An 18307-nucleotide genomic window follows, 5' to 3' on the forward strand; every position below is an offset into this window, starting at 1 on the left:
ACCGACGATCTCGTAAAGGTCGCGGGAAGAGCCTGGATGCGGGCAGCGCAGGACCGTGCATTGTGGAAAACCTTGGAGGAGGCCTTTGGCCAGCAGTGGACGACGTCATTTGGCTGAAACGAACGAACGAACGAACGAATATTATAATAATACAATACAAACTCCTTCTTCACGTCTTTCTGTTTGCGATAAACTCAAACTACTGACCGGATTTTCATGCGGCTTTCATCAAACGATAGGTTGTAAGCTCTATTGTTTGCAGAAGATCGTAGGATAGTTTTTACTGCTTTTTATGGGGATCTCTAGTTTTTTTAATTGTGGCACACTAATTTCTTCACGGGAGTCAAGCCGTAGGAAAAAGCTAGTATCCAACTTACCAACTGTGGCCTATACGGTAAACATCTAATTCGTTTTTCTAGCTTTACAGACAGAAAAAACGTCGATTTAATGGTTCTGTCTATCTTTTCTTCTCTTTACATTCATCGTTCATTTCCTATACTGACAAATCGACCTCCGAATACGTCGTGTTCCGTTGAACTCTGCCTAGAAATTCCACGAAATTGTTGTTTCCAGAAAGCTAGAAACACTGGTAACTCCCTCGCGTGACCGAATTGATTATCACACTATAAACACGGGGTAACGACGGCAACTGGTACTTTTTGTCCGAGTGCCTTTTGGGACAGTTTACATGGTCCGATTTTTTTAAATGTCTTACATATTTAACTTATAATAATATCACTTATACGGGCCAGTAAATAGAAATGAAAGAAACAATAGATGATACACCTTTCTGAACTACGATTTTTGTATTGCGATGATTCAGTTTAGAGGCACAGAATAGATTGAAAGAAAGAAAGAAAGAAAGAAAGAAACATTTATTGCCATGGACATCACAGAAGACAAAAGATGTAAATAATAGAAAAAAAAGTAAATAAGACATAGGTGACAAAAAACATACAATGAAAGTGAAAGTAAAACTGAGCAGTGCCACCCTGTCGCACAGCGATGTCCATCGCAATGGGACCCCACTCAGCATATGCCATGGCCCCCGGTGAGGGAGGCCACGACGCTGGTTTTCAGTGTGTTAGATTGATATTGTAATTTCATGTTCAGTTAGATAGGATGAGATTTAGACAAAGGATTTAGTATTTGAATGTCGGTGCCTTCCCTGAAATAAACTGGGTCTCGTCAAGACTGGATTGAATAGAGACTTATTCTTACATTAATATCTACCACCGAAGATTGCATCTACATAAGATTGCATTAACATAATAACAGATTGCAGTTATACTGTTATTATAGACGCAAAGAGCTGAATTTAAGTTCCGGTATGCGCACCGTAGGAGGACGTCCACACTCAAGGTGGACCGACGACCTCATGGAGGTAGCAGGAAGGCGCTGGATGCAGGCCGCTACCAACCGGTCAATATGAAAATCGTTGGGGGAAGCTTATGTTCAGCAGTGGAAGTCCTATGGTTGAAGTGATGAGAGTGAATTTTAAAAAATCGTACCTTGTAAATACTTCCAGGTTTTTTCGACGGCAACATGTTTCGCCTTGTTTGTAATCTATTACAGGTAATGCCAATGTGGAATTACATTTACATTGGAACACGAGTGAACCACAAATCTTAATTACTGATGAATTATTCCGGTTTTAGTGAGCATTTGTGGGTAAGGTCAATGATACAAGTTTGAACAAAGAAATAAAAAGTATGTACAATCGGCCACAGTGTTAACTATCCATTTCCGTTTTCCTCTCACTCTCATCAAATGGTGATTCTTTGTGATAGAACGAGACGACATGACCGGCAATGCGTAGTTAACACTGTTGCCGATAGTACTACCTATTTACCTACAAATAGGAGAAAATGATGTCCAGTCGCGGAATGAAAAGGTTCGTCACCTTAGTGTCGGTTTTCGCTTGCACTAGGTACTGTAAGAGTCAAACCCAGTGCAAGAAACAGTGCTGCTAACATTTAAATAAATATGACGTTTGCTAACGAACAAGGTTTTGCTTGTTTATTTTTCTATCCCATCAGTGCAATGCAATGATGGCATTGACCAATTGACAATAGTTTTTTTTATTTAATAGAAATAATAATGGCAGGTTGAACGAATAAGAAGGTTTTAGTTTATCAATCATAATAATCTTCTTGACAAGATAAATCGTCAAACAACTTTAATCTGAATAATTTTGAACTTTACCGACGAACAGTTAAAGATTATTTTCTCTAACTCGATATTATTCTGTAACATAGTTTCAAAAGGTAATATGTGCTCGCGATTCGTTGAAGGAATCAATTTGAAAACTGACGAACCTTTTCATTCCGTGACTGTACATAAATATTAAATGGATACCTACTTCTTAACTCAAATACATCAGACTATGCATTTTTGTTGCAAACAAACCTGTATTACAACGAAATAAGACGCCACTGTGTTTAACTTGACGTACCCACGAGTACATGACGGTTACGCAAAACTTGTAGAGGGATTTTGATGAAACTATATTACAGTTTAGTACATCAAAATAGCATCATGTAGCTGAAACCAGTAGGTTAAGTTACATTTTATCAAACTCTACGCACTACTACGTTGGTTTGTAAAGAATACATAGATACTTAAGAAATAAATAAATAATAATTTATTTGCCTTAAATATGTGGTTACAGAGTAGTTCTTGCTTGATATAATGTTACTTAAGACCTATTTAGTCATAGCCTATGAAATGAAATGTGTCAATCTTGAAGATGAATGCTGAGCCTATTGGCGCCATGGCTCACTAATTTTTTTCTCTCTCTTCGTGTTGTGTTGTTATTGTTTTTAAATCGTGCTCACTGTGTTCAATAAAGTCCATTCTATTCTAAAATGTGTATTTGTTTAAATAATATATCTACTTAGATATTTATCATGAACATATGTACTTTTTTGCGTGTGTGCTCCTGTGAATATGTTAAGCCTAAACGGTGTGGTAGATTTACCGTGATATACGAGTGTGTGTCACAAGATTCGTCTTCATTTCTCGCGTGTCACATATTTAAAGAAAAAATACACCCAGAGCTTTGTTTATTAAAATATTTAAATACATGTACGGCTTGATATTGTTGATTAGAATAAAGATATATGAAAAAAAATATATAAAAAATGTAGATGAGAGGCGTTTCTATGGAAAAATATGACTCATTTTCCATTAGAGTCCACTACGCTGCGTTTTCCGGTACGCGGCCTCCATTCCAGAACTTTGCTGCATCATCGGCCGTCAGTTCTGCGTACTATGTGCCCTGCCCACTGCCACTTCAGCTTGCTTATCCGTCGGGCTATGTCAGCGACTTTAGTTCGTTTACGGATCTCCTCATTTCTGACTCAAACCGGAACAGAAAATGCAGCGTGAGACGTCCACCCACAAGGTGGACCGTCGACCTGATAAAGGTAGCAGGAAGGCGCTGGATGCAGGCCGCTACCAACCGTGCGATGTGGAAGTCAATGGGGGAGGCCTATGTTCAGCAGTGGACGTCATATGGCTAAAATGATGATGATGATGATGATGGTTGACTAAATCCAAACTTAAATAATGCGTAAAGTGTAATGATGTACCTACTTGGTAAGCTGGCACAGACTCCGAGAATATCAATCATGGGTACCTAAATTACTTTAAGAACTTACTCGTTATGTTTAAATAAAAAAAGGTTGGGTATTAATTTTATTGATTTTCAGGTTTTTTGGCGGTTTATTTTTTCTGTAAAAAAAGCATTTTCCACAAATAAAATTATCATGTAATCTCTCTGAATCGTGAGGTTTTTTAATATTCTCAATACTCCTCTGGAATTTTTCACTAATAAAACAATTTCTGTTTTAGCAATTTCAAAAACTTCCTCTTTTGTATCATTATTCTTCGTAAACACGACAGAAATAGCAAATAAAAGTTGTTTTCCTTTACCTATTTTTAGACTTACATCAGCTATTGTATTGAACTCTGTTCTATTGTCGATAGAACCAATCATTCAGCCAGATTACGTGTAATTGATCGGCAGATTATCCGTTGATTAATAGCTGTAGCATAGGTGAAAGGCTTGTATGTTGTCAAGGAGATAAATAGACAAAGGTGGGTGTTTATAAAGGACTTTACACATCAAGCCCGCCGACAGCCCGGCGGCAGGCCCAGTTTTTTGATTCGTAGTTAAAATAACCAATAGTCAAATTTGACAGATGTCAAATGACAAGTGGTTAAATATCACAAAAAATGTTTTTCGAACAATGGTTAGCTTGACTTTTAGTACATTTTTAACTATTTGTTTACATTTTGTTAAAATTTAACCATTAGTAGCAAAATGTAACAATTAGTTATTTTAACTATGAATGAAAAAACTGGGCCTTAATTTTTTTTCTGATCACTTGTCATTTGACATCTGTCAAATTTGACCATTGGTTATTTTAACTACGAATCAAAAAACCGGGCCTTAGGCTGGGTTGCACCATCTTACTTTAACTTTGTGAAACGTCAAAATCTGTCAAATTCCATACAAAAAACACCGGTTATCGTTATAGTTACGGTCAAAGTTTGACAAACGTCAAAAAGCTGTCAAACTCCATATAAAAACCACGGGTTATCGTCAAAGTTGCACCTTCAAACCGCTGCTTTTCCCTACGTATGAGCTCTTCCAATACTGCCAAGTTTTAACCGTCCGCCAACTCTTCATCTTGTATATTGTCTTAAAACAACACCATCTAGAAAATTTCGATCCCTCTGTTGTCCGACGTAATCACCTGGTAGTTCCCTCTTCTTCTTTTAAAACTTACTTCTCTCATCGCTTCTACTGTTTCTTGGGTCCTTCTTTGTATAATGCTCTTCACCATAATTTAGATCTCCACTCCTTGCCAAAATTTTATTGTAAGTACAAGGTCTCAAATTACTTGCAATCCTTGACGTATGCTGAAACGGAAATCCTGCTTCAACCAATTAGGTAACTGTAATATGGGCAGATGGTTCATTACTAACACACACGCACACTCACTCACATACACCTACATTCTCACTCACATACACTCACACTTACATACACCTACACTCACATACACTCACACTCTCATTACACTCACTCTCACATCACTTACATTTTCACCTTATACACACTCTCTTTCAATACTCGTCTAGTTTTTGTCTAGTTTTAAAATAACTTTAATAAATTCTATGTGCTCCGGCCATTATCGAGAGAGGAGAGTACTGGCGCTCTGTAGTACAGGCTTCTCGCCTAGTTCAGACTCCAGTTCTCTCACAATCTTACCCTGTTCAATTAGTACATAGCAATTTGTGTTTCACTGTATTATTGGATTGTGAAAGAAAGAAATAAATGCTTTTTATTATTATTATTATCTCTTTATTCAATTTCCTTCTTATTTTTAATAATTTTTTTTACAATGTAAATTATAAAAAAAATAAAAATACATTATAAAAAAAATTCTTAAAAATAGTTATTATTATTATTATTAAAGTTACGGTCAAAATTAGGTGGTGCAACTCAGACTTAGTATCGGAAAATAACTTTTGACTTGACAACATGTCTAACGTCGAAAAAAAAGTCCACGACTAATGTTGGCAACGTTACCAATTCATTGTGGTTCAAATCTTGTAAAATATGTATATTACAAAAAGGAATCAGTGAAGATTGTAAAGAAACGTATATCGCATAATTGTCTTTCTAATTTCAGAATTGTAAAAACGTTATTTTATAAAAAGGTAGCGTTTCCATAACCTTAGAAGACCGTAATTTATAAAAACATAACCAAATTAAGCAGCTCCTCTTTCTATACGTTTATTAAAATAAAGGTTATCGCTTATCATTTTGTCTTTCTTTTAACAATATTAATTACTTATTCGAATTATTTTTCTCAAAATTCTCAATCAATTAAATTCAATATTGTGTTACTTGCTTATTACTTAACAAACTTTGCATCGAGACAACCAGTAAGATTTCTTTGCCATTCTAATTAACGTAGTTAATTGGAAATATTAATTAAATTCGATTCGCAAAGCCCCGATAGGTATTGCTTGATCACGATTTTGTTTGTGAATTCTAACGGCCTTTAGAAATATTCGGTGTAATCATTAAAAACGTGGTTAACCACGTTACTGTAAAGTAATCGAGTACTTTATCTGAGTGATAAAGAAGAACGGTCACGCCCCATACAAAAAAAACCCAGACCCGACAGAAACGAGACATAAGTACCTCAGTTTTTTTGTCATGTCTTAATTAGTTACATTATATATTTTTTAAACGTAATATATAATTTAACAAATTAAGACATGACAAAAAAACTGAGGTATATCTCGTTTCTGTCGGCCCTGGGTCACAGATGACCGTTCTTCATTTTTAACAAATACGGGTTCCTATTTGTATCTCCAAAATTAACCAAACCACATACCTTACCCTATTACATTTATCAATGTCACATCACATCCAAGCGAACGTCCCCAATTAGTAAAAAATGTCCAATCAGTGCCCTACCTGACATCAAGCTATAGACCTCTCATCAACCCAATTACACTTAAAAAACCTTTACAGCCTTCGGGCTCTCATTAAATCTAATCGCTCAGACAATTATGGGGCGAATCAAAGTGATTTCTGGATTTTGCCTCGACGTATATCAACCCTCACAGTGGTCGCACCTGTGTCGAGCGCCACTCGTCCTCCGGCCGCGTTAGAGAACGGACGCCGCGCCCTCTGAAGCCGAATTCCAGCCGCGAGTGTTCGAACGAATTCGAAACCTGAAACGTGCATGTTCCGTGATTTGACTTTTCACTTTTTTACGTGTGCGTACGAGTAATTCCACTCCACGGAATAGCCTCCCGATGGGAACCAACACGTGAGGACCTTTTTTCTATTATGCTAATCACCTTGTTGTTTTTCGTTGGATTCGGTTCGTTAATGCTAGGTATTAGGTAAGTACGAACGGAATACAAATCGGGAGTTACCGTACTTTTTCAGATGTTATCGGCGTATTGGGAATCGGTGTTTTCGTGTGTTTTGTAAGCATTACCTGACGATAGGTGTGGAATAATTTGAACGTAGGAATCAGAGATCAGAGGAATGTAATAAATAACATATTTTTATTCATAACGGTATATAAATGGATCGTTTTGAGTGCACGTTTGTGTGACTTATTTTCTTTTATCGGTCGAAGGTTGATTGATGCCGATTCTAATACGTTATTGCCAAAAAAATGCTTTTTATATGCGTAGTTCTCGGTTGAAATAGCGTCATAATTTCTATATTTCAAAAATATAGTACGGCGCATTTGGTACCGACAAATGTGACAATAAAAACAATATTGGCGAACTCACTTTGCATATTTTTCCCATACTACTTAAGGTCAAAGTAAATGTATGTTTTTTAAAAATTCAGTTTTTGTTTTATATTTTATAGGAGAATACGTGAAATGAACATTTTAAATGCATAACGAAGAAGAAAAATATTTAAAAATAACCTCGAACAAAAATGTGAACTTTAGAGAGGTTCCTTTCTATGAAATTAAATATTCTCCTGTATCATGAGTGTAACGTCGTTTCATGTAAATAATTTAGATATTTTCATGTAAGAGATGTGGCTAATAATGCAATTTTACTTTTTCTATGGATCATCTAGGAAATAAAAATTTACAAAATGTAACTGAAGAGCAGGCGAAGCTAAATACCGCTTAATTTTAAAATGACTTCACTTTAGTTAAGAGGAAAATTGTGTCCAAAACAGGATAAAATTAAGTAAACTCTAACTTGTTAGCTTAATTTCTTAACCGGTTTATTATGATTGCTTAACACCCACTTTCCAAGGAACGTTTTTGTTTGAGCAGTAATTAAAAAACATAACCGTTCTTCTGGTGCAGTCGGGTAAAAAGTAGAGTCAATTTGCACAAACCGTTTAAGCGTAGTGCATCAATAGATATATTTTTATTAATTATTAAGAATTAATTTATTTATTTAAGAGCTTTAATATGAAGTGATTAGTTTAATGTTCGTTTTAACCTTTTTACCTGTCTCTACACTCTTGCTAGAGTAGTCGTCTTAGTTGTAGGCGGGCTTTCTCATCTTGCCTTTTAGTTTTTAATTATTTTTCACGTAGGTATTATTACTAGCTTTTGCCCGCGGCTTCAGCCGCGTGAAATTTAGTTTGTCACAGATCGTCATAAATTATTCTGGATTATAAACAATAATACTTACTTCAAAGTTTCATCAAAATCCGTTCAGTAATTTTTGCGTGAAAGAGTAACAAACTTGTTAACATCCAGATATCTTCAAACACAAGATTTGCATTTATTGTTAAAAGGTATTTAATGACATCTAGGTACTGTCATTATCTTTTTGTTATGTAGAAAATAATGCTTTCTTCGATATCTCCATTAAACTGTGTCATTCCAATTTCTTGGTTCCTTCTGACAGTTTTGTGTAGTTCTCACCATGGCGAGTACTTTTTGTACATCTAGTGCCAGAGTCTGCACCCTCAGGGATTTTCTTACATAAAAATTCATCACGTTGCCTCTTAGCTCAAAAACAACGTCGTATTTATATTGAAGAAATACGATATTAAGGCTAGGTTACACCATCTAACTTTGACAAACTGTCAAACTCCATACAAAAACACCGGTTAACGTTAGGTGGTAGAACTCAGCCTAGCTAAATATTATTCTACATTTTCTTTATAGTCAACTAGGCAGGCTTATACATGAACTGTAAAGTATTTACTTATGATATTAAGTAAAGAACCCCCAAAAGATAGACCTCTACCTAATAGATGCAGGACTTGGAGGTGAATTGTAAGGAATACAGTGGAGATCACAATAGATCGATACCGGTCGCAGTGATACTAGGACTTTATAGAACTATGTATAATAGCTGCTCCAAACAAAAAAATAAATAAAGAACCTAACATTAAGCTAGGTAGGTACTGTCAATTCTGAAAAATCTAAAAGGTTAAAATAACGATATCGTTATAGCCAATGAGCTGCTGTCATAGTGACATTGACGTAATGTCAATGTCACACTAGAAAACGTTAGAATAGAGGGATGCGCTCGGACGATTCCGCGCACTTTTGTGCTAAGTGATGAAAGTTAAGTACCTATCCAGTGTTTTATTTCATCATCATCATCTCAGCCATAGGACGTCCACTGCTGAACATAGGCCTCCCCCAATGCTTTCCATGTTACCCGGTTGGGGTGTGTTTTATTTATGAGAATAGATCTACCGGCCTGTAATAGGTACTATTTTGATGGAATACTTATTTCGTTCATTTGAAGCTTTTTGCTAAGATAAAAGTAGAAAAAACAAAACACTCCCGGGAAAATTCCAAGATACAGTTATTGCTAAGTGCCTTTGCTCACAAAGTCCGAAGTACCTACAGTCCTACACATTACATTGTCAATAGTTTCAGAAGCTTTTAAGACAATTGACTTTTCGAGTACCCGCGGATATTTTTACACCATTACTAACTTGGTAGTCCAGAAATTGTGGCTCTGAAATAAACTTTTGTATTAAGTATTATCGGGGAATGTTTGAAGTTTTATTATAAAGAGAAATCGAGCTTTTCCAGGGTAAGTTCAAAGGAAGTAACTAAATGTATAAGATTTTCTTTGCTTTGATAGATTAACAAACGTTTTTGCTTATGAGTTGCTGAAAGGTCTACTAAATGTTAAGAAAGTAAACAAACAGGTTGTTGTTGTATTTTATTTGAAATGTTTAGTTACTTTAACCGGTAGCCTTTATTTAATAAGGCGTGCAAACAATAATATTAATATTGTTTAATTAATATAATCCTAAAAATTATTGTATTATGATTAAATATTTACCTTTCTTGATTATAAAAAGTAATCCCTGACTTGTCTCATAAAAAATAAAAGTAATTTATTTTTGCAAGTAGGCTTAAAAAAACACTTTTACACGACCCAGTATTAACCCTACCACTGCTTCGGGACAATAAATGGACCAGTGCTGAGAAGAAGCAGCGAAAGAAACTCAGTCACTATTGTCAGCCTCTTTTTCAAGTCTTTAAAATATACAAAGTTTTATAAATATTGATATTGCGACTACTCCCTTTGTTAGTGACAAAAACTTACAAAAAAGTCATAAAACTCAGAGAGGCAATGGTTTCTTTTTACCTCCAGAAATTCAATCACAATCTCAATTTGTATCATGATTTCAAGATTACCTACCTATATTTTTTTCTATAAACTGAAGAATAAACAGCTTCTGTTATTATATTACTCCCATGTTCGTTCAAACTTATATACTTATGTTCTTAAACCTATTGTAAAAATAATGAGCGGTTATTGATATTGAATTTTCAATTAAAATTGCGACAGCAGGAAAAAATTGTTGGTATTTTTTTACGAAAACTCCTTCGCATCTTGAAATGGGAACGGCTCCTGGAGATATTTATTTAATTTTTATTCAGGTATCTTCTTTTATTGCTCTTCCATCGCTGACAATATTTTTTTAACTGTACAAATGTAATTAATTTCACCCCCGAAAAACATTTCCACTTACCACAGCCCTGTATTAAGTTTTGCATAAAATGTGAATCACATTTTTAACAGGAATTTTAATATTTTTGTAGAGCTGCAAAAATTTTTACATTGAATTTTATTTTTTTTACGGTTGGTTACACGATACAGAGGTTCTGGTTTGGATTCCCTGGTGGTACTTACGTAGATACGAGTAAACGAGTATATTTTGTAAAAAATAACTTTGTATATTTTTATTCTTTATTCCTCCTCGTTAAAACAAAAAAAAACTAATAACACTCATTTATTTTTGCAAATAGGCTTTTAAAAATCACTGTTTCACGTCCCAGTATTAACCCTACCACTGCTTCGGGACAATAAATGGACCAATGCTGAGAAGAAGCAGCGCAAGAAACTCAGTCACTATTTGTCAGCCTCCTTTTCAAGGGTTTACAGTCTTTAAATATACAATTTATAGTCATAAGTATTGATGCGAGCTAGGCAGTTAAACATTCCAAACATTTTTATCTTTAGTAATACCACAGAATAATAATAAGTACTACGTACAGAAGTTTTACTTCGCGAAGGTATTTAAAAAAATGTATGCTCAATGTCATTAACAATATGGTGTAATTTAGCTTGTCTCAAGAGTCAAGCAAGTTTGTCAGAAGTTTTGTTGACAAACGTCAGTGATCGGTACTGCGCCGAAGCTATAGGGCTGACTTCGGTAAAATGATGTGACGTGAGGTGCCAATCTGCAGAAAATGGCGGAGGAAATACATGATTTAGCATGAATTATCATGAATAATATTAACTACTTATTTACCTCTCAGTGTCTTCAGGCAACTTAAAAAAGTACCTACATTCTGTGTTTTTATTATTATTTAGGCAGTTAAATACTGCACAGTATTTAGTACACCATTTTCTTTATTTTTTTCCAACATACACAAGAATACGCGTGCGTGAGTCAATGTTCGCTCGTATGTGAGGCCTTGTCGAATAGTACTCTTGTAGGGGGCAATCGTGCGTGTTTTGTTTTCGATGTAAACTCGCGGAGATGAACAGGCCTGGTAATACCTAGATACCTTTTAAAATGTATATATGTTACGGCTAAAGATAGTTGTGAACATAAACTTAAGATTAGCCGGCTAAACTTAAGTTTATCTTCGAGAAGCAGCTAAAGTTCGATAACATGTTAGTTTGCGTCGTGATATTCCATCTTTAGCCGGCTAATGTGCACATTAGCCAAAACAAAACGGCTAAAAATGTATTCGATGGGCGCGCCAGGCCGGCGGAGGGCTTGAGGTGGGGAGACAACGCGGGCGCTGTTTTATTTTGTAATTTTAATGATTCCTTATTATTTTATTTTAATGATTAGGTAGATAAATGGTTTTAAGTAATTAATATTTTGTTATTGTAATAATTGTAATTTTGAATACCTACATAGGTACCTACATAAAAGTATGTGTAATGAAAGTGATTATTTTTAATAACATTTTTGTGTTAAAATAGTAAACATTATTACATTGTTTCCTTTTCCATTTCCTTCTACATTTTTAGCCAAGGGCCTGCGGTTACACTTAAGTTTAGCCGGCTAAAGATAGAAGAAACTAACATTAACACCTCGTCGAAGATAAACTTAAGTTTAGCCGGCTAATCTTAAGTTTATGTTCACCCCTATCTTTAGCCGTAACATATATAAAGCTTGGCAGTGGTTCGGGCCCAAGGCGTTATGCAGTTTCATCAACTTAACGCCCGACCACCTTTTAAAAGGTATCCAATTTCAAAGCGTTAAATAACTTTTTAAATGTCACGCCGAAGCTAATGCACAGTTTTCGTACGGCTAGTTGATGTCTAACCACTGACCTGTATTATTTATAAATAATTAGGTGATTAATATACATTATTATGCATTTTTTTTTTAAGTTCATACGTCAATGCTAAGACACTTTTACAAGCTTCCGAACCGAACCATGTTATCTGGGCTGCTATCCCATCTTGAGGCAAAATAGCATGGGCGTTACCAGGTTAAGAATATTAAAGTAGTTTTGTAATGCGTCATTAATCTAGCTTAGGATTACAGCGTTAAGAATGTGTATAACTTAATTTGGACTCGTTTTAAGACTTACATAATCTTGCCTACATTCTTACATAAGACCATAGGGGCGCTACACTTTAGACCTGCGACTTTCTCTTCAGTAATTAAACAGTGTCTGAATAAATTCGTTCCGAGAGAGCGAACAAGGAATTTGAGTATTTAATTGTACAGCCAACAAAGAAAACGGTCGTCTCACCTTTAAGTCTATGGGCATAAAGCCCAAAGTGCCCTTAACGCCCTCTGCATGGTAAATAGTAGACTCTTAACTTATTGTGCTGGGCGATTTAATTTAATAAGTACAAGGGAAATGTTGTAACGCAAAGAAAAATATCTTGTAAAAGAAATTCAAAAGGCTCTTACAACGAGGAACGAAGGAAATGTTTGGTGTCTCGCACTTATTGGACTTAAGTGTTATAAAATAATTGATGCTTTGAAAATTTAACACTATTTATAGTTCATAACTTTAGGTTAAAAAACTTAAAAATTTTCGACGATATTAAAAAGTTTGTGATTTATGTAATTACCTCGTAATTTGTGATAGGACCGGTCGTTATGGAAATCCTTGAAACCTTTGTCCAGCAGTGGACGTCATTGGGCTGAAACGAACGAACGAATCGTGATAGAAATACGAAATGAAATACTATTATTTTGGATCAAGGCTTTTAAGTAATTAACTATCAAACTTTACTTCACATGAAACCATAATAATATTTTGACGTTCATAAGTGCCACTTGTGGTCTAAACTGAATAAATAATTTTGATTTTGATATATTTCCAGGAATATTTACACACGTCACGGTCATCATCAAAGTAACGGTGCGGATAAGTGTGCGTTGCAGTACGGAGTTTCATACAAACAATACCGACTGCCTCGAGTTGATACGGTTACGATCCGTTTCCAGGTTGATAAGGTGTGCTTCGTCCATAAACTTCTTGCAACATTAAAGCTCAAAATAGCGTTTCAGAAACGTCAAGTCTCCGTCGATAACCAATTTCCCTTCTCTTAGACGGAGCTTGACGAAATTAACCTGAATTCAATAAAGTAGGAACAGACGGCAGCACATGAAGCTTATCACTGCAGTCTCTTATGTAGTTGTCATAGAGGTGAAATTGCAACTAAAACGTATAGAATGATGTGCTATCGTAGGAAATTGTCAAGGTCAGAGTTATAAGGTGTGCAATGTGAATATTTGCTTGGATTATTTGCTTACTTTTAGTTTTGGTAGAATAACATTAATTGCTCCAATATTGCTACGTTTATAGAACCTTTGGTAATTTTCCGGCACCGAGGTCAAGTAGTTATGGACTCTCTATAATTGGGTTTCTTAGGTTCGATTCCAGAAGGGGTCAGGAATAGTAAATGAAGTTTAATATTACATGTTACTAGTTTGAATTTGTTCGCCTGGAAAAAACTATTCTATAAGGTGTCACTAGAGTTATAATTTCAGTTGTAATAGGTATAATATCTTTGCAAAACAAGAAAATAATTTTTGAATCTTTATTTATTTTACACCCCATTAATAGTAAAAAGTTACACGCATGTTGAACACTGTTTTAAAATGACGTTTCCATACTGAACGTTACTTTAAAAAACTGTTAAATTTTTGTTAGTACGGAGCTAAAATTTTACAAATTCTCAATCCTAATGAGAAATAGAACTCCCCTTCTATTTAGAGTAGAGAGTTAACGTTAGGAATATGTGCGATACATTCATAATAGAAAAGGGATGTATAAGACATAATATTATGTGTAGTATGTGTATACGTAATGTGTATCTTATGCAATCACGATTGATGGAGTGTCTGGGCCTATTTCGTCAGATGGATAAATCGTGGCCGACGTTTGCGGCTGTTGTCAGTATGTTTATTTATTATAGTTGCCTTTACCACACTGTTCTCTCGAGGGTGTTAGGCTGAGTTACACCACCTTACTTTAACTATAACAATAACCGGTGCTTTTTGTATGGAGTTTGGCAGATTTTTGACGTTTATCAAAGTTAGAGTAAGATGGTGCAACCCAGCCTTAGTGTAGGGTGTAACCAAATTCAAAGCGATACTATTATTAGATAGTTAATAAATGTGTTTCGAGTTTGCTACTATTCTTCCTAAAAGACTGCCAAGATGACATTGCTCTCTTAGATTCTTTAGTACGTAATAAGTCTATTTTTTAATCGACATAAAAAGGAGGAGGTTCGTGTGTATGTTTTTGTAAAATCAAAACAAGCTCTTTCAGTAAATAACTTACTTACTGGCGATTTAAAAAAATACAGGTATTTTTAGGGGGGGAATCAACTGTAGTTGCATTGCATTTAGTTTGTATTTAGTTGTTTGGTTGTAAAAGCGCTTTATAAAAGCCTATTTGCACAAACTACATTTTACTCAACTTTTAAGACATTTTTAATGTGCTTTTTATGCTTAAAGAAAATAAATGTTTTAGAAATTGATAAAATAAAGAGCAACAATTTAATCGTAGCTTTCATTTACGTGTATATCGCATCGCATCACATCCCTCCGGTATTTCTGACCAAATAAACGGAGTATCCAAGCGTTATGCGGCCAGCCTCGCCCACATATCCTGCGCGATTTTATCCGAATTTAGCAGGATGCAGCACGATTGATGAAGCGGTGGGCCAATCCTGTCAAGACAGACAAATGGAAGCCCGCACGAGATGCGAGCTATAGCTATTATGTACCTACTTTAAACTTGTGTATAAGTAATTAGTCTGCGAGCAATTAATCATTGTCTCGTTCGAGATTTTTGGATTAGGACCCTGTTTAAATTTTGTCGGTGCTGATAAATTTTAGGCTAATGTGTGTGCTTTTTACTTTGGTATGTTGTGCGATCAATCATGCTTAATGTCAACACGGACAATATTTTGACTTTCCTAATTGTTGCGGAAATTTTAGTTTCTTATCTTTCTCTACAAAATGCGTGTATTTACAATATCATACCGACGAGGGACTTTATGTTGATCTCATTGAAAATATCAATTTTGATTTTGTATCCGACTACATTATTATTGCGGTAGTCGGTAGCATAAGCTCATGGTTTAGTTAGTGACGATTTCACCCTAGAGACTACGTTAGCAAGTTTCGTAATAATGACCTTTATGGTGCCACAAGGCTTATTAAAACGAAAAATGTATACTAGATTTTGAACTTTACAGAGAAAATTGGTCGATATATCTATGTTTATAAAGACCTAAAAACCCATACAAATAAAATCTCTAGCAACACCGAGCCTAATATATGGGCAATGCGAAAAGTTCTGATGAACAAACCCGGCGTCATTGCAGACATAATTTGATTCCAAACAAAGTTTCATATTGAATTTTGGGAGGCGTTGTCTTGGTGCAAACCATTTCTGTGAAGTTTGTTCGTGGGTCGTGTCGAGATTTAGATTGGCTTGTTTGCGATGTTCCGTATGATGTATGAAATTACGTGTAAAAGTAACGTTGAGAGATTCTGTGGGAGGCGAAATATGGAATAGATTGAGCGTATGTGAGGGCGTAGGCACATTTGAATCTGGAGTGAGAGTTTATATCAAAAATGCTTCTTAATACAGCGCTGGCTAACGGCTTAGTAGGTATACAAAGACATTACAGAATAACAATTCTGTATAATTATCATTACCCTGATGGTTCACGTAGATTACCACACTGCACCGCGCTCCGCCGCGGTCCGCGTGATTACATATAAAAACTCCCGCGCGCAGACGCGTTGTCAGTGTGTTGTGCCGCGCGTGTTTTCTATACAAACTGAGGTACTTGCATACAACGATTAAATCTGTTGTTCCGTATACCGCGGCGGAGCGCGGTGCAGTGTGAAAATCGCCTTAGACAGCGGTTTTTCACTGGGAAACCCCACTGGGAAAATATCGTTGTAAATATATTTTTTTTAATTAACTCGCACACTCTTGAAACCCTAAATATGTTTAACCGAAAAGCATTTCTGCTATCACTCGTTTTTAAAATAAAATATTTTAGTAATGCAAAATTAATTTAAGACACGTAAAAATAACGAGGGCATTATACGGGTCGAATTGAGAACCTCCTCCTTTTTTTGAAGTCGGTTGAAAATAAAACCCACATTTGTCTGTAGCTTCAAAATCGTGTACCAGAACATTCGCAAGGATTGGGCTACGTTCATGGATACGCAGTGCAGTGCGTACGCAGTGCTTGATGCGGAGTTCATTGCAGGGTATGAAGCGGATTTCTAAGATGTAAAATAAATAAATATGTAGAGCCTGGAACACAATGTGCTGCAAAATATAGAATCCAGAAGTACCTAGCCCGAAAGAAGCCTCTATCTTTGTAAAATAAATGTTCATAGCATGACAATATATTTGAGCACAATGACACAATATGATTTTGGCCTAAGTTGGTAAAATATTGATTTAATAAAATATTCGCAAATCAACAGAAAGGCGTTTTCTCACCTTATAAGTCGTATTGATACCTGCATACTTTTTTTTAAGAAAATGCAACTAAAGCTCTAAGCTCCGCTTCAAGCTCCGCATGTGAACGAGTTGTGAGTGCGAGTGCGGCATGACCTGCATACTCCGCCGGCCGAGCATTCCGCGCTCGTATGCCATGAATTATCGCACGCAACTTCGGAAATAGCCCGGGCAAATAAAATATACGGGGGTTTTTAGCTGTAATGTTATGAGTATTTGTTTTTTTAAGTGGCGTTGCATTTATATTGTACTAGCTTTCCGCCCGCGGCTTCGCCCGCGTGGAATTTTGTCTGTCACAGAAAAGCTATATCGCGCGCGTCCTGTTTCAAAAACCGGGATAAAAACTATCTCATGTCCTTTCCCGGGACTAAAACTATCTCTATGCCAAATTTAATCAAAATCAACCAATTTTGATTAAATTTGGCATAGAGATAGTTTTACGCAAAAACTACTGAACGGATTTTGTTGAAACTTTACAGTATTATTGTTTATAACTCAGATTAACATATAGGCTATAATTTATGACGATCATGTGTCAAAATAAATTTCAAAAAAAAAGCCGCGGGCAAAAGCTATAAATCATATTTTAAGATCCAGGCTCCAAGTGGTTTGAGAGGATGTCAGACATCGTGAATAGTAATTTTAATAGTTTAAAAAATATAATATCTTTAGTATTTGCCGATTTCTGAACAATTAATTTACTTACTTACAGCTATCTATAAATTATTCGTAGTTCGCAAACGCTTTTAGAGAAATGCTCTAAAATTTAGAATATTACATCAGATTTAGCAATGTCAACATATTCCTGGGCTGCCAACGCAAAGTACCGCATTTAATATGTCAAATTGTTGTTCACTGCTACAAAACGTCCCGACACAAAGCTGTTCGTGCTATCAAGACGCCAATCAACTCGTGCAACACATGTATACGTCAGACATAACCCAGTTCTGGAAATGCATCGGCTGGAATGGCGTAACACGTCATTTTCACTGTATTAATTTGATACATTAATTCGTCCGTCAATTTTGTTCAAACGGGCATAAATAGATCATGTGCCTACAAAATTATAATGCACTAGACATTATCAAAGTCAAAGCTTTTATTCAGTTCGTTCGTTTTAGCCAAATGACGTCCACTGCTGGACAAAGGCCTCCCCCAAGGCTTTCCATAATGAACGGTCCCGCGCTGCCCGCATCCAGGCTCTTCCCGCGACCTTTACCAGATCGTCGGTCCACCTAGTAGGAGGCCTGCCCACGCTACGTCTT

The 18307-nt window shown here is 35.8% G+C and overlaps 1 protein-coding gene across 1 annotated transcript in view; it reads left to right on the plus strand.

Annotated features, from left to right (window-relative positions):
• The first annotated feature begins 6697 nt into the window (after nucleotides 1–6697).
• Nucleotides 6698–18307, plus strand: part of LOC135074125 (acid sphingomyelinase-like phosphodiesterase 3a) — a 65279-nt gene continuing 53669 nt past the window's right edge. The window contains exon 1 of the mRNA XM_063968431.1: nucleotides 6698–6860. The gene's annotated coding sequence lies outside the window, so the exon portion shown is untranslated. The remainder of the gene's footprint in view (nucleotides 6861–18307) is intronic.

The sequence above is a fragment of the Ostrinia nubilalis genome, chromosome 8 (assembly GCF_963855985.1).
Source record: "Ostrinia nubilalis chromosome 8, ilOstNubi1.1, whole genome shotgun sequence".
Taxonomy (NCBI): domain Eukaryota; kingdom Metazoa; phylum Arthropoda; class Insecta; order Lepidoptera; family Crambidae; genus Ostrinia; species Ostrinia nubilalis.